At 40.1% G+C, this 22429-nt stretch overlaps 1 long non-coding RNA gene across 1 annotated transcript in view; it reads left to right on the plus strand.

Moving 5' to 3' along the window:
• Window positions 1-22429, plus strand: part of LOC132440001 (uncharacterized) — a 150183-nt gene that overhangs the window by 25396 nt on the left and 102358 nt on the right. Inside the window, exon 2 of the long non-coding RNA XR_009522479.1 lies at window positions 21106-21212. This is a non-coding gene — a long non-coding RNA (uncharacterized lncRNA). The remainder of the gene's footprint in view (window positions 1-21105; window positions 21213-22429) is intronic.

Here is a 22429-nt window from a genome sequence, read left to right on the forward strand (position 1 = left end):
TGCATATTTGCTCATAGCCAGGGTAGCACCTTGGGTGTGTTAATGTCCATCACCAGCTTTGCACATGTCCCTGCTTAGGGCACATGCTCTCACTGGGTTATTCTCCTCATCTAAAGCTTCTGCTGCTGTTTCTTTCTGTCCAAGCACAAGTGCCTTTTGTGGCCACAAGATGTAACTCCAATACAGTGCTTTATACTGATGACTGTGGGTTTTCCTTAAGGTAACTGTGGGTGGCCCCTCCATTTATTTTCTTGCTTCCTTTTTGTTTCTGTAAATTCTGCCCTCCACTTTCCCCTGAAGCACATGCTGTTCATGTAATCTGAATGGCCATTTAGAGGAAAGATCAGAAGTTTGTTGTTTCATTACCAACATAAATCAAAACTTTGTGTTCGCACTGCAATCTGAGTGAGTCCAGGAATAGCTTTGGGATTGCTAAGTGTCTGGAGAGCAGTGACTACACAGACGCGTTTTGAAGCCGGCTATAATAGTTTCTACAGCTGTTAACAGTTCGTAGAAGAATGGCAGCATTATATACCAGCGTTTAAAATGTGCATGACTTGCATTGCACAGAAGTCAGATTGGGATAGAATCAGATTTTTTTTTTTTTCTGAAACTTGGCCAGGAAAGTCTTCAATAACTAGAGAAATTCTTTTCACTGCTGAAATCAACATGAAGCACATTGTGTTATTATAATTGCTTATAGCTCACCATAAAGGTTGTCTTTGTATGAGTGGATGTACGGGCTGTACTGTTTTGTTTTTATTTATTCTGCATTCTTTATTCTAATGTCCTTTCCTTTTTCCTGACCAGAGGGATTGTTATTGAGCCCTTCACAAAGCTGAAATAATGCAGTGTGTTAAAAAAATGTTAACAATTCAGAGAAGTTATAAAAATTTATAAGTTGGCTGAATGCTTGGGAAATTTCTGCATATTTTAATATAAATAGGTAATGCAAATATTTGTTCTTTGCATTGAGAGGTGAGTCTCTGTTTTCCAAAAGGCTCTGCTATTTAAATTAGATTCACTTGACTGTATTGAAATAAGGACAGTTTCCATTTTGAATGATGAAAAAGATTAGATACCACAGCTGTTATCAAATACAAAAAACTTAATAAGTTAGATGTGTTACTGCATCATCGGGTTAAAAAAATTTCCAGAAATGGTAGGAATTGCTTCATGACTAGAATTCTCATGACAGTAATTTGCTTAATAATTTTTTAAAGATTTCCTAGTTGAGATTGAGGTTTAGCATACAAGAAGAACTGTCTGGATCACTTCTGTACCCTGTCAGTTTTATTGTGTCTTTAAAGAATTAATTGACAGACTTAATTCAAGGTAGGAGTGTGAGAGATATCTTGGAGAATATATATAAATAAAGGAAGAAATTGAACAAAAATCGGAAAAAAATCAAATTGTGAGGGGACCTCCTTCTGTTGAGCTATAACATCAAGTTACACACATTTTGAATGACCATGGATCAAAGGTCTTTGCCGAAGGATTAAGATCTAAGGTCTTAGATCTTTCTGATGTAGTATGCCAAGGCTTACCTTGGGAACGAGAAGTCAGAGCTACCCATGTGGCATTACACAGGGGAAAACCCACCTAGTGGAGTCCGTTTCCAGAGGTGAGGTTGAGATACTCCAGGGATCAAATCCCAGACCCAGGACACCCAGCATTCTGGACACTGTGACAGTGGGCTGCTGCTTCATAGGCCATGTAGGCTGTTGGATCAGCTTGATGATCTGAGGAAAACTCAGCATAGACCTTGAGAGGCTCCCTTTGAAAGTGCTAATGAATTCTCATACCTCACTTTGTCAGCTCCTCATTTACCAGCTAATGCTTCAGCAGTTAGCCATCAGGGTGATAAGGACAGAGGGAGAAAACAGGAGGGCATGAAGGAAGACTCCCAGAATGATTGGAGTGCCCCCCACAAACTTTCCACACCACCTCACAGTTTTACCCAGACAGACATTGGACATCATCCTCTCACTTCTTCATACTAGTGACATAGCTTCACAAGCATCATCTCTGAGACCAGTCTGCACCTTGCTGTTGGCCTATGACTCTCTTAGGCTTATGGGAACTAAGGACATATCTGGAGGAGTTTACCTTTTCCTGGGAAAAGTGACTTGCCTAGGAATTAAGTTGGCAGTATTTTCCAGGGAGAACAGCCATGAAAACATTGAATTTTCACTTTTCTGTACTAAGTGGCCCTACCTGATTGAGAAATAAGCTCAACAGCTGACATCTTTGTTGAGTACTTACGATGTGCCAAGCATTGTATTATCTTATTTAAAAACAGAGATGTCAGTTGGTAGCATGACCAGCAGAGTGAAATGTAAAAGTAGTTTGATGGAAGATGGTGCATAGGCCAGAAGTGAACTAGAAAAGAAATAGGAGAACTAGACTTAAATTCAGGTTTCTCCAGACACTGAGGGTCCTTGGTATACTTTCCCCTCATTAAAGCCTGTTTTTGTTATAAAATAAGCATAAGTACCAGCCTGGAATATATAATTCAGGTTAATCAGTCAACAAAATGGCCCTATAGCAGTGGTTTTGTTTATCTTCTCAAAATCATGGAACTCTTAGAAGCTAAGTATTAAGGGCTCTCTCTCAAGGAAAACACCCAGCTTTCTTGGAGCCAGTCGTCTTATGTGGGTGGAATGTGGCATCAGTAAAGTCTGGTAATAGGTAATATCTTTAGGTCCAGGCAGAGAGGATGGCTGGCAGGAAGTTCAGAGAGAGCCTAGCAGGGGTTTCCCAGCTGTAACAACGGGAGCAAGCAACAAATCATGTTTCATTGAGGTGGGAGCTGGTGCTAGGAATAACTAGCTGTAGGTATCAGAGCCTCTGCATGGGGACTGAGATTTAGAGGTATAATGCCCATCTGGAGACTCTTGAACTATGAAAATGAGCCAAGAGAAAGCATCAGGAATCATAGAAGAGAAGAGTAACTGAAACTGGGCTAGAAGGTAAAGGCTAGGTCACAAAGAAAGCCCGATAACTAGAACTAGGCTTAGAGCTGATTTGGTTGGGCTCAGGATTACTCAGCAAGATTTTCCTGTCTGTGAGATAGTTGGCTTCAGACTCTAGCAGGGGCTAAGCCCTTAGGCAGGGCAATGTGGGCCTGTCTCTGGGAATCTGGTAGGAAGGAGTGAGCTGAGCAAAGAATCTGCATAGGTATTGCAACTCTGGTGTTATCCGTCTTCAAAACTTTAGTCATTGGCTAAGGATGGGCGTGAATTAACATTTTCAGATCTTCTTAACACATTAACTTTGAGACCAGAGAATGTTCTTTACCTTTTCTCATTTTGTGGATTTGTCCATTTATTTTCAGTTACCTTTAACCTGCCCCTCCTGTGCCATCAGCGAATTCTGTTCTAGTCTCTCACTGGGAGACTCACTGATTTTCATAATTTGACATTCTTCAGCAGAATAAAAAGTTGGAAGCATTTGTTAGTCCATCAGATATATTGGGAATTTTACTAGTCTGTAGAATCTAAATACTGGGAACTATTGGATTACAGTATCTTTGACTGGGTAAAGTAGGTACTCAAGGAGTATTTATAGTTATATTGAATGAATGATTAAATGAGACATGAATTGTATCACATAAAGCTAAGGGTTGAATTGTCCTCTATTTGCTTACCTCACTTTGATATCTCTTGAAAGAGTAATGCTAAGATAGGCTGAGGTCCACATATGTGTGGTAAGTTAGTGGATTGGGCCACTCTTGACTATTCAACAGAGTAGAGTAGATAGTCTGTCTGATTAAGTGGTGGCACTTTCTTTGATGGCATTTAGTGTATTAAAATAGTGCTGTTGTCTTTGGTAAAGTGATGCTTGTTTTAAGTTGTTATTAGTTGCTGGAATTTTAAAAGAGAACACGCATAAAGGAAGAGACCATTTAGCTGATGGGGTAAATTGGGACAGGGGAAACTCCCGGTTCTTCCTCACTCTGGAGGGTGCTGTTTCATAGAGTGAATCTGTGGCCTAAATCATGAATATTTAACAGCAATTAATTAACCTGCTTTAGGAGCTTAAGTAAGCACTAGCTGAAATTTAAGATGTGAAATTTGAAGTCATGATACAATGAAGATTAGAGGAAACAAATAATGGGATATGAAGGAGAGTCATAATTCTGGCATGAAGGTCAGGCCAAATAGTGCAACAGAGCTTTTGTGCTTGAATTCATGAGCGTTTTCTCCCTCAGATTAAAGTTATAAAAAGGAGGATTTTCTCCTTTTTGATGGTCATATTTAACAGGAGAATAGTTGCTCAAATATACTATTTGGCCCAGTAGAAAGAAACACAATGTAACTTGAAGTGTAGGTCAATGTAATTTATTTATTTATATTAATTTTTATTGGAGTATAATTGCTTTACAATGTTGTGTTAGTTTCTGTTGTACAGCAAAGTGAATTAACTATACATAAATATATACCCCTCTTTTTTGGATTTCCTTCCCATTTAGGTCACCACAGAGCATTGAGTAGAGTTCCCTGTGCTATATAGTATGTTCTCATTAGTTATCTATTTTATACATAGTGTATATATGTCATATACACTATGTATATGACAATCCCAATCTCCCAATTCATTCCACCCCCCTTTCCCCCTTAGTATCCATAGGTTTGTTCTCTATGTCTGTGTCTCTATTTATGCTTTGCAAATAAGATCATTTATAACATTTTTCTAGATTCCACATACAGTAAAACCATGTAATTTAAAATATAATTCTGTGAGTATGGGAGTGTCCATGGCAAGTTAGATGAATGTGGTTCTGAAGAAAGAATAGGAATCCAAGGATTGAGAGATTCTTGTTAAACAGGAAAGAATCAATAAGTAGACAGATTTCCTCATTAATATATGGATCTCCACATTTCTGAGATAAATGATAATTTAAGTGTCTGAAAAAAGTATGGCACTCCCCATAGAGATTCATAATGCTTTTCAGTGGCTGAAGTGAGTGTGTATGTGTGTGTGTGTGTGTGTGTGTGTGTGTGTGTGACAGAACGCAGAGTAGTCAGATAAGAAGAAATCATGAGAGAGAGGATGGAGATCATTTGGGTAGAGGCAGTCATACCTGACTTATCTCGTCTTCCCCATTAGTACCTTGACTCCTTACCACCTCTCAATGCCAACACTTTCTGCCCAGGTGAGAACCCAGTTACTTCCAAAATGGGGGAGACATTTTAATCTTGCTTTCTTCTTAGCATCAGTTAAGGGTAAGGATCAGGACAGAGGGAAAGAATGAGGTGAAATTTTGATGTGGGCCTTGGGAAATGGCAAAGTTTATGTGAGGTGGAATATGTTATAAATAAAAGAAGGATATAAATAAAGATCTCTAGAAGTTCTGAGGGAGAGATTACCTTCATGGGCAACCAGGAAAGGCTTCAGAGAGGAGGTGACATTGAAACTGGGCATGGAAGGATGGGTAGGATTTTGATAGGCATGGGTGAAGAACATTCCAAGGAGAAGAAAATAACCCAAACAAAGATGTCATGACCAAAAAAAAAAATACAACCCTATTGTTCCAGAAATGACTTGTGATTCAGTGTAGCTAGAGATAAAATGGGTACAGTAGGTACAGGCCAGGTTATAAGAGACCATGAATGCCAGGTTAAGATTTTATTTGGTATGCAAGTAAACTCCTCACACAACTCACCAAATATGAATGTCCATCTCCTAAAACTTCTGCTTGATAAAGATTGATTTTTTTTTCTTTTCTTTTCTTTTTTTTTTTTGCTGTACACGGGCCTCTCACTGCTGCGGCCCCTCCCGTTGCGGAGCACAGGCTCCGGACGCGCAGGCCCAGCGACCATGGCTCACAGGCCCAGCCGCTTCGCGGCATGTGGGATCCTCCCAGACCGGGGCACGAACCCGTGTCCCCTGCATCGGCAGGCGGACTCTCAACCACTGCACCACCAGGGAAGCCCTAAAGATTGATTTTTTTACCAACAAACTTTTTCTAAAAGTAAGGGCATCTTTAAGGCACAAACCCATCTCTTAGTGTCTTAAAGGCAGGGGCTTGGCTAGCTTAACCAAAGCCTAGATTATCTATGAGGTTCAGGAGATCCTTAAACACTTTGGGATTCTAAGATGTGTGTGGTGGTTTATTTTTTCTTTTTTTAAATTTATCCATCTTTATCATGTGATCACTTACAGGGTAAATGTGGCAGATTACATTTTCCATAAATGACCAAATCAAGTTCTTCCATCCCACATAATCTTATTACACAGTGACCTTGACTTTCCTCCTGTCAAGAGTTGGGATCTTTGCTCTCCTCCTTAGGCTGGCTTGAGATTATGGTGGAATTGACAGCATATGACTTCTGAGGCTAACTCAAAAAAGGCCATGCAGCTTCCTCCTAGTTTTTTGGGAATGTTGGCCTTTGGAGCTCTGAACCCCTATGTAGGAATTCAGGGGCCTCCATTCTGTGAGGAAGCCCAGGCCACATTGTAGGCCTTCTGGGTGACAGCTAGTGTCAACCACCAGAAATGTGAATGAAAAATGTCCCAGATGATTCTTGGTCAGAAAAGTTGAATATTGAGGTCCTTCCTGCTGAGATCCAGATGTTACAGAGCAGAGCAAATCGCCTCCACTGTGTCCTTTCCAAATTCCTGGCACACAGACTCAGGATAATAAAATGGTTATTTTATGTAGCTAGGTTTGGGGTAGCTTATTATGCTGTGTTAGTAACTAGAACCGTAAGCAGTGATGGCCTTTTCTAGTTCATCTCTCTCTGTTTAGTAGGTTCAGTGTTGCAGGGAGCAGATGGAGGGAATTATCATTGTTTAGAAGGCCCTGTTAGGTAATTCACATATATTATCTCATTTGATCTACCTAACAATGTTAGGAGATTAATATTATCAACCCTAATGTATGGAGAAATAAGGCTCAGAGAGGTTAAGTGATTTGTATAAGGTTACACAGCTAGAAAGCAAACCCAGTTTTTCTGGTTCTGTGGTTCAAAGGATTTCCTCTACATGTGAGGCCTCCCTAGTCTGGATGAGCGCTCCCACAGTATCATATGAACAGTGAATTCTGCTACCTAGGTCACCTCTCCATCAGATGACACACTTGCTAAGTATACGTGGGCCAGGTGCTGTGAGGGAGATGAAGAGAGACATGGCTTCTGCCTTTACAGCAGTGGCAAGCATTTTGGTGGCTAGGCAGCTGTAAGTCCCATGGAAAGATAAAAGCAACACAAGGCAGTGTCTGATCCAGTACTGTGGCCCTTCATAGAGGGAAGGGGTCACTTTGGAGTTTTGGGCAAGTAGGTAGCCTTCCAGTGATCTCTTTTCTAACTAGTGAAAGTGGGGGGCATCATGTCTCCCAGTTCTCCCAGACAGTCTTGGCTTATGCCTGTTGTCCTGGGGAAATTATTAACAGAGCCTCATTTTGGATGATAAATTACATGGTCACCTTAAGGTGGTACTTTCAGATTGAGTTTCAAGGGAATAGGGTGAAACACTATTGAGTAACCATGTGAAATGGCGTGAAGGCAGTGACTAATGTCCCAAAACAAGTAGTAAAGTGTGGTAATTCAATGAAAAACTTGTCCATTCATTGTACAGCAAAAAAAAAAATCAAATAGTGATTTTGTTCAACATAAACAAATGTTTATTGGGCATCAATTGTGTGCCACAATTAAAAATCTGAATTGACAAAAACAAATAATAAAACCTCCTCAACAAACCAAACAAACCACAATTGAATTGGTCTTCTGAATTGACCTCATTGGTTTGTGTCTGGCCAGAATGGCAAGGTCAGTCCCTATCTCTCTTGAGGAAAATGAAGTAAATGAATCTAGTACAAGGACTAGACTACATTTCTCAAAGTGTAGTCCACAAACTATGGGCATCAGACTTGCCTGGGGGTGGTGGGGGAAGTTAAGAATTCAGTGTCAGGGTCTCTTCGCCAGACCTCAAAATCTTCCTCAGAGGATGGGCCCAGGACTTGGCATATTTAGCAAGTTCCCCAGGTAATTCTGCTGCACCCTAAAGTTTGAGGACATCTGGGATTAGATGCTTAGAATCAAGCACTAAGGCCCTAGAGAAAATTCATTATTTGGGGTTTGTTATTAGTTGGTTTGTTATTTAAAATGACAAATACATTTAGAACTTGGACCAGTGGACTAACCCCAGGGGCAGTGTTAACCTCTGTCAGCACTGTGGAAAGAAGATGAATTTAGTCTTAATTCCAAACTGCTTCCCCATGTTATAAGCCCACCCATGAGAATAAAGGGTTGCATCATTTTATTACAAGAAAAGGGAATATGTTTAAGCATCAATCTTTTTCTCATTATAACCTCTGTCATTGGGATTAATTTTGTAGTGGATTTGCTAAGTGCTCTCTAATAATATTTAGGAACTGAAGAAAAGAGGAGCTGTGTTGATCAGAATTTGGTCCATTCTTGCAAGTTCTAACAAAGTTGGGCCAAGGGGAAAGTGGTACAAATGATTTTCTGCAAATTCAATGTGGTATAGATTGATTAGATTGCTTTCCCTGGATATTTGTGAAAGAGCCCAGATATGAGAGCTAAAATAGGTTTTTGAGTTAATCGAAACCAACTTTTTTATTGTATAGATGGATAAACTGAGGCCCAGAGAGAGGAAATGGCTGGAATAAATCCTGGCTCTGCTGCTTCCTATCTGGGTATCCTTGTACAGGGCACTTACTTGTCATCTCTGAAATGTGGAATAATTACAGTGTCTACTTTTTGTAGTTTGGGGGAAGAGTAAATGAAAAAAGAGCATGCACATGAAGTGCCAAGCACAGCATTTGGCACCAGTGTTAGCACTCTTTGCCAGGGTGCTGTTTACTGTTATTAGCTGAAGTCACAGAGCTAGTTAATGACAGAGCCAGGCCTAGACCTGCACCTCCCAACTCCCTGCATTTTCTGTAATATCTGTGGAGTTCCAGAGATCAGTTACATGAGATACTTGTGTGTTTCCACATCATCAAATACTGTTTTAAGACCTTCTTTCAGAAGGGCCCCAGGACAATAAGCTCTGGCTGGCTGCCTTAAGCCGCACAGTCTGTTCTCAGGGACGTATGGCCTCTGCGCTCTGGCCGGTCCTCTGTCTGTGCCCGGTAGGGCCCTGCTCTCTGGCCCCCTCGCTGCTTTTAAGCTATGTGGTGGTATGAATGGGGGACTGAGGCCGAAGATGCCTGAGCCATTTTGAGGGGTGTGTTCCTCAGTAGCGAGATAACCAGGAGGCCTGGGAAGTGTGGGGGCAAAACGTGTGGGTTCTGAAGGCAGACTGTCGGGTTCACCAGGCTGTGAGACTTGGATAGGATACTTGCCCATAAGAAAATCCTCAGTTTTCTCATTTGTAAGATCTGTAACAAGAATGCCTACCTCGCAGGGTTGTGGTGAGGGTCAGTGAGTAAATTTACACAAAGCAAAGGGCCTCTCCCATACTCTACAAATGGTGGCTTATTGCTAACTTTTAATGATGCTTCATGAATTTAGAGAGGAATTAGTATACAGAGAATTTCTTGATGGAAGGGATTAAAATGAGAACAGAGAATTGTAATTTGTAATGCATAATGCTGTAGTATTTTGAATATCATAGAAAGGTAAAGCTGAAATTGAGAACTGGTTGAAAATATGGTATGGCCTTATGGGACAAGTCAAAGAAACTGGCAATAGCTCTGCAAATTGGAAGTGCCTTGTACATATTCCTGCTGTCCGAGGCCCTCCCCTTCCGCCACATGCCCACATCTCCCTCAGAGTTTATTATGACTATTTAAGAAATTGATATAAAAATAAATATTCTAGAAGTTTCTAAGTTTATAAGCCTACAATGTAGGAACTTTAAAGAAGTTTTAATTAACAATAAATTACATCAATGGAGTTTATTAACATTGATACTCTTCAATTATATGGAAGCCTGCTGGCCACGGTATAGTAGGCAAGTGAAATGTACTACTAACAACTAACTCCCTTTAAAAGAATTGCTGCTATAGGTTAACTAACGTGAGTAATGACTGACATAAACCTCTGGCTTCATAATACTTCTGCCATGGTGAATATTTACTGCATTAGTCAGCATAGGCCAGGTAATGCTGAGGTAACAAGCAACTCCAAAACTCAGTGATTTAAACAAGAAGATTTATATCTTCCTTATGAGACATGATATCAGTTTGTCTGGGGCCCTGCTCCAAATTAGCCTCCCTGGGGACCTTGGCTGATGGAGCAGCCACCACGGGAGATGTTGCCAGTTATCATGGCCCAGGGAAGCAGCCCAGGCTCTTAAAGCTTCCACCTGGAAGTAGCACCTGTCCCTTCAGCTCGAGTGTCGCTGGCAGAAGCATGGACACACTCAACTGTAAGGAAGCGGAAACTGTAAAAGTACAGTCCTACTCTGGTTTTGGCTGGAGAACAGAAATGTTGGGTGAACCACACTAACAATACTGCATTTACACATGTCTTCCTAGTCATAAATTTCTTGAATGTAAAAACAGTGATGTTCTATCGCAGTAGAAAGGTGATAAATGTTAGGTAGACTGTAGAGCTTAGCATGTGATGGGAACAAAATGGGAAAGAGGCCAGAAAACTTGGTCTTCTCTTCCCCACCCTAGTTGGCACATCTCTCCTCCCCTTGAGTTGGGATCCTGTCTCTGGAATTGATTATCTGGATGATCCTGAACAATCATGTAGCCACTCTAAACCTCAGTTTCTACAGTTGGAAAATGGGGATATTATTACTCCCTTGTAAAGATTGAATCAGATGGCGTGTGTGAAAGATGCTGGTCAATAAAGTCTTATGGCCCTGACTGTTTCCCAGTGGGGCCCCTCTCTGAGGCCCTTGGGTGTCCATCATTGTCTGCTGAGCTGCCCCACTGAAGCCTGTCCTCAAGCAAGGCCTTACCATGCACTCAGTCGCCTCTGATCTTTTCCCCACTTTTCTGGCAAGTGAAATGTATTTTCTTTCTAAGGCATCTCTAAGGTGCCTTAGAGATCATCTGGCTTTATGGTTTTCAAACTTTTTCTTCAACTGAAAGATAATTCAGAACCCTACCTATAAAACATAAAGGGATCTGCTCTGATTGAGAAGAGGTGGGCAGCACCTCCATGCTCAGCTTTCCCCAGCCTAAAAGCCCTAGAGCACATGCAGAGAATTCCATTGATTCTAGATCAACCCTCCTGTCTTACAGAAGAGAAGCTGAGGCCCAGAGAGAGGAGGGAACTGAGGATCCCACAGATAGGCAGGACTGGGCTTGGAGCCCCCATCACCTGCGTGCTGACCCAGACTGTCTACTCTGACAAAGCTACCTGGGAGAAGGTGGCCGGAGAAGAAAGGGGGGGTTACTTCTGATCACTCATGGATATGCTCATCTAAGGGCAAAAGCAAGTGTGTGTGTGGGTTTTTTCTTTTGAGGCCCTGTGTAACTGTAGCCAGACATAGTAAGATACAAAAACTTACCTCTAAGCTACTGGTTTGAATGTAGTACAGACTGTTAGTTACTCAAGGTCATTATTGTGTGATGGGTTATCAAGGGCCTGTGTGAAACGTGTGGGATTTTTATGAGCTTGTTTTTATTATAGTAGAATGTCTAAAGGCCCCTTGTGTACAAAGTGCTTTGAAAACTCTAATGGGACCCCATAATCACCTGCATAATTATGAAGGTCAAATTGTGCTGAACAAACTTGAGAGCTATCTTTGACCAGATTAGTGGATGAACAGAACAGAATATTAAATACATACACACACACACACACACACGCCTTTTTTTTTTTTGGTCACTCTTTCAGTTCTTCTGGGTACAACAAAATCTCTCTCAGAATTGGAGAAAATTGTTGTTCATACACACACACATACATACATACATATATATATATATATATATACACACACACACTATTTCAATTTGTTTTTATGCCTGTCCGCCACTGCCCCATAGTCAACATATACCCCCCTCAAGAGCGGGCTGGCCTCACCGGATGTCCTTCCATAGAGATGCCTGCTGCTTTCACTTGCCGTCCTCAGTTTTCCATCTTACTCTAGGAAACTGCAAGGTTAGAAAAACAATGGACTGTTTCCTTCCTCTTTCTTTAAACTAAGAGGCTGAAAGGAGGACTTCATATTCATTACTCACAAGCCAGACTTGAGAATAAAGGCCATTACGTACAGTTCAAATGGAACAAAAGTTAAAATCCACAGGTCTCAATGGGTCTCTAGCCTAGCTGGGGCCAAAATGGCATTCGTCCTCTCACTAGGGTCCTTGTCTTAACCTGAGGCTTGCCTTAAGCTTGTGATTATTTCAGACATTTGGAATCTGTGCTTCCAAAAAGAACTCAAGAATATGAGCATGAGGCGGGGGAGGAGTTGACGCAAAGCAAGCTTAAGTTGGGGAAAGTCTTCCCTTCTAGGGCCTTGGCCCCCAGGTGACCTAGAACTGTCATTGTTATTATCAGTTGTTACAGGTACATTTCTTAGAACCCCAGATTTAAGAATGCTCCCCAGTAAGCAGTTAGGATGTTTTTTCCTGACATTTTAAATTTCCTCTCTGTAATATCCTTTTGCTGTGAACCATTTTCTTGTGGCTAGACAATTTGTGGCCAGGAAACCCTCATCTGATGGGTGATGTAGATACCCCAACATAGCCACGTTTCCTCATCACACTGAAAGGGAGAAGGAAACCACCTAACACTTCAGTATGTGCTGTTTATGCTAAAGATCAGCTGTCATTCTTTTTACAAACCAGACCTCTCTGTCACACTTGATATCCACAGGGAAGAGCCAGAAGCCACAAAGCAGCAGCAGTGTGACCTTGGGGGTAATGTGGGAGGGTGCAGTGAGAAACAGTAAGACAGAAAGTGCCCATAAACCCTGCTCAGTCAACAGGCAGGGCCATAGGATGACTTTCAGGGAGCCCTAGACATTTTTGCTATAGTGGGCCCTTTCCTCCATAAAAATGAAATACATAAATAACTATATTTCATGATTATGTTGTTATGAAGACAAATATACTAATGTTATATATCACAACATTTCCTTTGACCCAAAAGTTCAATTTTTTTCTTATTATTTTAAAGGAAATTAAAGGATTTTTGTGGGCCCCTACAAGTTTTGTGGGGTGTAGGCACTGTGCCTGCTGTATCTAACGTATAAATCAGCCCTGCCAACAGGAAGCAAACTCTTCCTTGGTACAATTTGAAGAAACTGAATCTTTATGAATTAGGGCAGTTTCATTACTTTAAATGACAATGCAAGCTGTAAATGGGTTTGGTTCATAAAAATGGGAGAGAGAAACTAAGTGTGTATACAACTCTGTAAATCAAGGTCTCACAATTAGCAATAGGCTACTTTGCATTCCAAGTAAATTTTGAAACTTTGGTTTAGGGACAAAAGCCAGAAGTGTTACAAATATTTAGGTGGTATGCCCTTGGGTCAAGATCTTGGTTCTGCTACCCACAAACTTGGGCAAACTATTATACTCCTTGAGCAAGTTACTTTATTCTTCTGTGCCTTGATTCCATCTCTATAAATGAGACATAATCATAGCTACCTCATCAGGTTACTGGGAGGATGAAATGAAGTCATGTTTGTAAAGCACTTAGTATAATGCCTGGGATATTATAAATTTCTGATATGTGTTAGTTATCATAATTACTATTATTATCATATCATGAAGTGTTGTTATGCTGTTCATCAGATGGAAAAACTCAGACTTCTCCATAATTCTGTTGGACAGTCATTTTGCTAAACTCAAGAGAGGTAATAAGTAGTTAAAAAGAAGGATTTATCCAAGATTAGAATTAATCAATAGCATGTGAAAAGGAGAGTGAGAAGTGACATGGAAGATTCAAAGATAATTAAAATACAGATCCTGGCCTCAAGAAGAGTACTTCATTGTTAGGGAGACAAGACACATTCAGAAAGGGTCAGAGACAGTCAAAAGGCCAGTGGACAAGCTCAGAGGGCAGCTGGGAAGGGAAACTAGCAGGATAATGAGGAAGGTGTCCCAGACAATTAAAACCTCATTCAGTAGGTGAGGATTCCTCCTGGACATTCCTAGGAAGAGAAATTGCTTCAGACTTTTTACTCAGCAGCACCTACCACATCCTGTCTAGAATTGCCAAATTTCAGTTTGGAAAAATGTCATATTTTAACCAGATAGGGAGCAAAGGTGGTTTGGTGCTGCCCCTAACACACTGGCAGAATTGAACTAGACGAGCGTAGAACTCTTATGCGTTCAACTGGAAGCAGGACAGGGAAAACAGCAAAAACAAAAACACAAAGGGTGTTTGGCCTTTCTAACAGTACCAGCAATTACATTAATATTACTTTGTATAGTGCTTTTAATTTTTTTTTTTTTAAAGAAGATGTTGGGGGTAGGAGTTTATTAATTAATTTATTTATTTTGCTGTGTTGGGTCTTGGTTTCTGTGCGAGGGCTTTCTCTAGTTGTGGCAAGCGGGGGCCACTCTTCATCGCGGTGCGTGGGCCTCTCACTATCGCGGCCTCTCTTGTTGCAGAGCACAGGCTCCAGACGCGCAGGCTCAGTAGCTGTGGCTCACGGGCCCAGTTGCTCCACGGCACGTGGGATCTTCCCAGACCAGGGCACGAACCTGTGTCCCCTGCATTAGCAGGCAGACTGTCAACCACTGTGCCACCAGGGAAGCCCAGTGCTTTTAATTTTTAAAGATTTATACATTTTAATTTTTCGTCATTAAAATTATATACTCTACAAAGATTGCAACTGTTATTTTCATTTAAGGATGAGGAAACTGAACTTGGTCGATTTGCCTCATATACAGCTAAATTTGGGGCCTTGAGGAGTGGAACTTAGATCTACTAATGCTCTCTCTCTGTTGCATTACCACAAAATCTTCATGTTGCTCATAATAATAATGAGAGTATTTTTTGAGCCCCTACTGTTTCTTATAGCTACCTTATAAGGTGAAGCTTCTCAATTCCACTTAAAGTTGAGGAAACTCAGGCTTCTTCAGGTCAAGTAACTTATTCCAGGTCCTATTTCTAATGAGTTGAGAGCTTACTCTAGGTTTCTCTGACTTTAAGGGTCAAGCTCTTTTCTCTATGCTTTTTCCTCATTAGTTATTGGGATTTGAGTGGATATGATTTTACTTTAATGAATATTGGCCCATGGGAAAAACAAGTGAAGATTATTCTAAAATAGTATCCAGATACTTCAGAAAGATGTCTTTGAAAATGATTGTTAGTGTTTACACAAATGAGCTGAAGGGTAGATTTTTCAGAAATTAGGTTGAGGCATAGGGAAGACAGTATTAATCCCACCCTTATACTTGATCACAGTAAGATTATGTATGTATTCTGGAGTACTTAGAGCTGAAGGTCTGTGCTAGACAGTGTCAACCTTTGTTTTCACCTTGCCAATTGGGGTGAGATGAGCCTTTGGGCTGAGCGCAAATTGGGGAGCCATCACTGCTCATAAGTTGCCTGACCAGACTGTCTTCTGCATGGAATTATCTGAAACAGCAAGCTCCCTGCCATACATCTTATGCGGCTTTTAACATGGATAGTGCTGACTGTGACGCTTCCTGCCCTTCAGAGCAAGAGCAGATTGTAAATGGTGGGAGACCAGTTGTGCATTGCTCTTTTATGCCTGGACCTCAACCTTCTCCCCAATTTAAAGGATTCCTTATTCACAGTGGCTTGCCTGTATGTTAAAATCCTGCTTCCTGCTTCAGTGATATTTCATATTGCCTTTGTGAACCTAAATTTCATTTAAGATCATGGGTTTGATAAATAAAATTTTTAATGACCATCCCAAGTCAAATTCAAAGTTTTAAAAGAACTCTGCAATAACTCTTATTAAGTATATGGAAGCATTAGGTTAAGAATGCAGCTGGCAATTTATTACTGTTTTGTATTAGCTAATTGGAAAACACCTAAGTTATAACTAGTCACCCCCGCAGTTTAGGGTTGATTAAACAGTCCATGACACTTTTTTCCCTCATAGTTTGTCTTAGGAGTAATTATAATGACTTGCCCATTGGATTGAGTTAATTATTCCTCATTCTTTCTAGTGTTCCACTCTGCAAATGTCCTAAAAATGTCCTATCATCTTGGACCATTTTTTCTTATATTTCGCAATGGATATATATACACCAGAAAAGTTAAAGCAATTGTTAGGTTTGGTTTGGTTCTTTCAAAAGAATAGATAAATCATCATGCTACAACACGAGAGAGGAAATGACAGTTTTTATCTTTTATTCAGGTAGCCTATATTTACATGAGACCACAAAAAGTTCCTGACAGGATGTTGTTGATTGCATTTACCCATTTGGGGCTTAAGATGAGTCTTCCTGCCACATCACAGGACATGCTCTTCTTTTCATTCCTGCCTGAGAATCAAGTCCCAGATCTTTTGGACTCTCCCATGAAATTGTGAATTTTCAGAATAGAGATTTCATACCCCTTGACATTAATTATTCTTCTAATTCAGCTCCCTTCTCTCTGTGCCAATCAATAACACTTTCTTCTCTTGTTGAATACCTTGAATATTATAATAGCTCCAAGGAACTAAGTGAAGTTCAAGTATTCATTGTAGTAATGAAGGTCCTCTTATAAGTGTTTTATGTGTATTAGCTCATTTAATCCTCACAACAACTTGATGAGGGAGGGACTATTTTTATCTTCACCTGAGACACACTGATAGGCTTCCTTCCATCCTTCCTTCCTTCCTTTCTCTTTCTTTCTTTCTTTCTTTCTTCCTTCCTTTCTTTCTTTCTTCCTTCCTTCCTTTCTTTCTTTCTTTCTTTCTTTCTTTCTTTCTTTCTTTCTTTCTTTCTTTCTTTCTTTCTATCTCTCCCTCTCTCTCCTCCCTCCCTCCCTCCCTCTCTCTCTCTCACTCCCCCTCTCCCTCCCTCCATCCCTCCCTCCCTCCCTTCCTTCAAGTAAAAAATGTTAATTGAGCACTTAGTATGTGCTGCCCAGTATTATGGGCACTGGAGATGGCAGTGAACACAGCAGACAAAGTCCATGCCCTCATGGAACTTAAGCACTATCCTAATACTGCCCCAAGTTACACATCTTCCCCTAGGAGCTTTCCTAGATTAATTCCACTCAACTTCTAACTCACATGGATAATCTCAACTCATCTTCCATTTCAATTCATTTAAGTAATTAAAAAATTCAAAGGGTCATATTTTAGGTAATGTGACTTCCTTAAAACCTTTATGTGCCCATAAGCAATGCCTATCTTTATAACGTACCTTAGGCACCTTGGTGTATGGTCTTGCCTCCTATGAGTGGTCACAAAATTCAGTGTAACTGCTGGACTATCTATGTTACAAAGAGAGAGAGAGATACCTGGGACATGACTGGACTAACTTTAAAAAGAGAGTTTATTTTATTTTACTGATGAAATCATTAAAAAAAAGTTTAGTTTTCAACAAATATGATCATGAAGCTGACTTAGGATTTCCAGAATCACATTTGCAATTTGGGAGTGGAGCATTTAACACCCAAAGCCATGGATCATGCTAGCTTTAGACATCAGCCTGAGGTTTATTGAACATTAACCCCTTAGAAATTTTTCTAAGAAAAATTTCTAGATATTTTAATTGCAATCAATTAAGCTCACTCTTTGCTCTCCAACTTTCTCATTTCTCATGTTACACTTTTCCTTATGTCAAGTGTTATAGGGGAAGTCATGGTTTTTGTGTATTTTTAAAATCTGGCTTAGAAAAAGACAATTGAGGATACACTTAGAGTGGGTTTAGTGGGATATATTTATATTTTCAGTCACTTCCATATTATAGCTAGTTATCCTGGTATATGCTCATCTTCCAGGAAAATTTCTATTGCCCATTGTGCCAGCTCACCTAACATCATGATACAGAGATTCAGGGCAGAGGTTCTGTCTTGATATTGTGTGTGATGGTCCTCAGCACTGGAAGCATGTGGACTGAAGAGGAGAAACAAGGTCTGAAATCTACAGAGTTGGAAGCCAGTCAGTGGATAATTCTTTTAAACCTTACACTTGTGTACAGCAGAAATATTATAGAGATTTTCCCAAAGTTCACAATAATCCTAAATATGCATATGATGCTACCATCAATAATGAAAACAAATTTCAACCAACTATTTTAGAAGAAAGACATTTATCTTTCTGTTCTCTCTATTAAAAAAGTAGAAAGTCATTGTCATAGGAAGGGGGTGATAAAAGAGTATGCAGCCTAAAAATGTAAATATTGTATAGGTTTATCAGGCAGTTAATTAATAAAAATATTATGTTTTTTGGATTTTGTGATGCTTATGATATTTGTCCACTTAAAAAATTTTCAGTTGTCATTTATTTTCTAATTCTCAATAATATTTACTTTTGTACCTAATTTTATTTGTAATTTATGTTCTTCAAGAAGACCCCTCCCCCACTTATATTAGTTTCTGTCCTTTCAAAGCCTGAATTTACTCTATCCAAGAATGATTTGGTGTAATATAAAGCAAAATGTGTGTGTGTGTATAAAACTCACCAATCCTGGACTAGTTAGTCATTAGGATTTTTCATTGTCAAATACGAGAACACTAAAAATCAAAGACAGTTTCCCCCATCTGCTCTTTATCATTTAAAATATGCAGTGTCACTGTATCCTAGACATTAAAATATGATATTTTCTTTGCTCTTTGTACTGGTCAGGATAAATCACTAGTGGTCTAACAAAGAGCCCCAGCATGTCAGTGGCTTTCACATTAAAGGCTTATTTTTCATTTGTGTCACAGGCCATTGCTGTTCCATGCAGCCGTTCAGTGACCCTCACTTCTTCCATCTAGTTTTCTCCACTGGTTCCTTTGCATCTGGGTAACCAATGGGGTAAGAAAAAGAACATGGCTAATTGTGAGAGTGATCATAAGAGGCTAGGCTTAAAAGTGGTATGCATCATTTTTCTCCACAATCCATTTACCATAACTCAGTCATATCCCTTCACCTAAAGAAGCTGAGAAATTTCGAACACGTCTCCTTTTCTAAAGGAAGAGGAGAAACATGCATATAGGTGAGGAGAAGTGTTCTCGACCGTAAGCTTCAATAGATACATAAAAAAACAATTTTTTTTAATAGATGAGAATGGTCTCTCAGAGGAATTGTCACAGCCTCCAAATCTATGTGAATTTAATTGGGGATGCTGTTGTATTTTGGTGAAAAGAGTATGGGATTTGAAATCAGAATAAGTGGATTTATGTTTTTCATAGCTTATCACTTAAACTCCATGGCTTTGTATGAGACACACTCTTCATGCGCATCAGTTTCATTACCTGTAAAATGGTGATGGTAATACTGGTTTCACCTATGGCATAGGTTGTTTTCAGGGTCAACCGAGGTCAGAGGAAGAGTTATTGTTTTTTGTGAAGTGCTGTTCAAAATTAAGTGCCCCTCCTTTCCTCTTCCTCGTCTTTGGTCCATTTTCCACTTTTACTGCCACGAAGATATGTTGCGTCTCCTGGCTATAAGGAAGACAGAGAAAGATGATAATGCCTACATTACTGGGAGACTAAACATTGTTTTCAGTCTTCCCTCAGACACTGAGTATTTATATTATATATAAAAAATGTATTTTAGTTCCTGGATTGGTGGGGGGGACTAAGATGGAATGTATTCCTTTTAAACCAGTGTTAAAAACAAAGAAGCAAATTGTCAGCATCCTTAGGTGTTGACTTATGTCATCAGCTTCTAAAATTCAGTGTGAAAAATCTTAACTGTTCTTAAAGCCACCTCCTTCCTTCTACAGAAGGAAGGGTTTTAGAACAGGGTGATACAAATGTGGAGTGTGGTCTCTTGAAATATTTTCTTGGGGGAAAAACAAAACGGTAGAGGATAGATGTACTGTCTTGAATTTTCCTTGAGTTGAGATCACTGAACAAGTAGTATATTAAATGGAGTAGAATTTTCTTAATGAAGATATTTTGTATTTTAAATATCTTTATCACAAATTATTGATTAGGTATCAATATGTATATCTTAATTCCAACAAGCCAAAAAGGATTAATTGGTTTTTACCAGTGTAAATTATTTTATAGGCCTCTAGGTCTCTGTCTTGGTTATTGAAAGAACTTCTCCCAAGATGTGTGCAAAGGATACAGTTTGGAGATAATGAGGAATTTGTGTGTGTGTGTGTGTGTGTGTTGTTTTTCACAATTTCCTTCTTTGCAGCCCTCTACCCCACTGTATCAGTGGAATTCATTACTTTAGGAGAAGGCTAACATAGCTGATCCCTAAAAGTCAGTTGAGTTTCTGAGCTTACTTTTTTGTTGTTTTTTTTTTTTTTTTTTTTTTTTTTTTGCGGTATATGGGCCTCTCACTGTTGCGGCCTCTCCCGCTGAGGAGCACAGGCTCTGGACGCACAGGCCCAGCGGCCATGGCTCACGGGCCCAGCCACTCCGTGGCATGTGGAATCTTCCCGGACCGGGGCACGAACCTGTGTCCCCTGCATTGGCAGGCGGACTCCCAACCACTGCGCCACCAGGGAAGCCCTGAGCTTACTTTTTAAAGTCCTCAGTAACAATACTCTTGAAAGCTGAGACTTTTACTACAAGAACCTGAGATTCAAAAGCTTAAGAGTCTGGAAGTTTCAATGCATAGAGTTTATGCCAAACCACAGAGTGGGAAGGAATGGCTCATGAGTGTTTTCCTGCTCAAGGGAGAGCAGGTTTGAGCAGGAGTCATCCAGGAGGAAAATAGAGGTGAGAGGCTGGTGAGGAGCTGCAGCAAGTGTTTAGTGCCCTGTTCTTCTCCTACTGAGACTTTGGAGGACCTAAGGATAGGATAGGATAGGTTAGGGTGGGATGAATTTGGGGCCATGTAGCTTGCTTCCTAATGAAGCTCAAGAGAAAGAAAGCAATTCTTGTAGGTTGTCTCCCAGTCCATCATGGCGCTATAGCAGCAAAGTATAATAAAAGGCAGCAGGAAGGTCTAGGCAGAGAAAGTCTAAAGCAGCATGCCAAAATGCCTGCAACCCCAGGAAATGCCAGATAGTAAAAAAATTTTTCATCCCCCTGAGGTAGTTTGTAAGAATGGTCTTTCGCATTTACTATTTTTTAATGTGTAAAATTCATAATTGCTACAAATTTGAATCATTACAGTCTAATTTTTCTTTCTCGTATTTAGATGTCAAGTGATCCAAAAGTCTCTGGAGTCCTCTGTGTGACCTTCGAGGACCCATCAACCTGAAAACAGAACAGGATGGAGGTGTTTCTACTGTGGATGCCATAGTGGTAGGTTCCAAGGATCAAAGAACAAGCTCCATTAGAAGTCAGTGTGGATGGATGCTCATGGCCAGGGTTGACATCCCCTGGTACTCACTAGCAAGGCCCTATCAGTTGTGACAGTTATTATCTGTTTTGACTGGTTGGTGCCTGTATCTTATTGCTTGTTAAACATTTTGAGTATCACACCTACTGGTGACCTTGGCCTGATGGCGGGAAGTTTAAAAAATCCCCTCCCCCAATTTGGATCACCCCTTAGGGATAAGGAAAAAAAAAGGGAAGGGAGCATCCTGAAATGACTGATGATTCCCTCTCCAGGACTCTAGAATAAACCAGTGACTACATTTACCTTGATTGTTAGGCATAAGTTTTCTGTTATCAGTGAATTGATTTAAGTTCATTTACAATGAGTAAAAGAGAGCTTGATTTTTTACCATGTAAACTTCATAACTGCTGCAAATGTGAATCACTGCATTCTGGCTTTCACTTCTCATATCTAGATGTTGACTGTGCCCCAAAGTCTCTAAAGCCATCAGGCATTATCTTGGGGAGTTCTGAGGGGAAACTGTCCTTCTGTAATTTTAAGGACTGGGACTTAGGAAGAAGGACTCAGTGGTGATATTACCACAGTGGAGTTGGACTTACAAGCTGGCATAGTGGAATTTCACCTTCCTACTTTGTAGAGATTGAGAAAATCTGTCAAGCAAACCCCACAGCAGATAAGAGGCTGAATAATATGTTTCTTTCACATGGCTTAAAATTGGGAGACCTCAGTTTCAAATAGGAAAAACAGCAAGTGGAAGAAGAATAAAAACCAAAACAAAAATAATAGAGAGGAAATAGACTGATGTTCATAGCTTACCACAGAGTTAATCAAAAGGGCTTAAATAATCTTCTGGGGAAGATATTTATCAGCATGTCTAGGAATGAATTTTTAAGAGTATTAAGAAGTACTTTATGTATTTTGAGTCTATGCTTGAAAGTAGCAGATAAATTCAGAGGAATTTAAGGGATGATCTTTTGGAAAAGATACTCACTCCTTAAAAAATGTTTTATTTGCCTATATAGACTAGGATGGAGTCATTGCATGTCTCTGGTTAGGGCTTCAGAGACCTGAACAATCAATCCAGAGATATGTTCATCAGATCAAGGATGAGTGCCTCATATGGAAGCAGTGTGATCATTGTTAGACTTTGGAATGAGTGACTGGACAGAGTGATGGAGCC

The sequence above is a fragment of the Delphinus delphis genome, chromosome 16 (genome assembly GCF_949987515.2).
Source record: "Delphinus delphis chromosome 16, mDelDel1.2, whole genome shotgun sequence".
NCBI classification, from domain to species: Eukaryota; Metazoa; Chordata; class Mammalia; order Artiodactyla; family Delphinidae; genus Delphinus; species Delphinus delphis.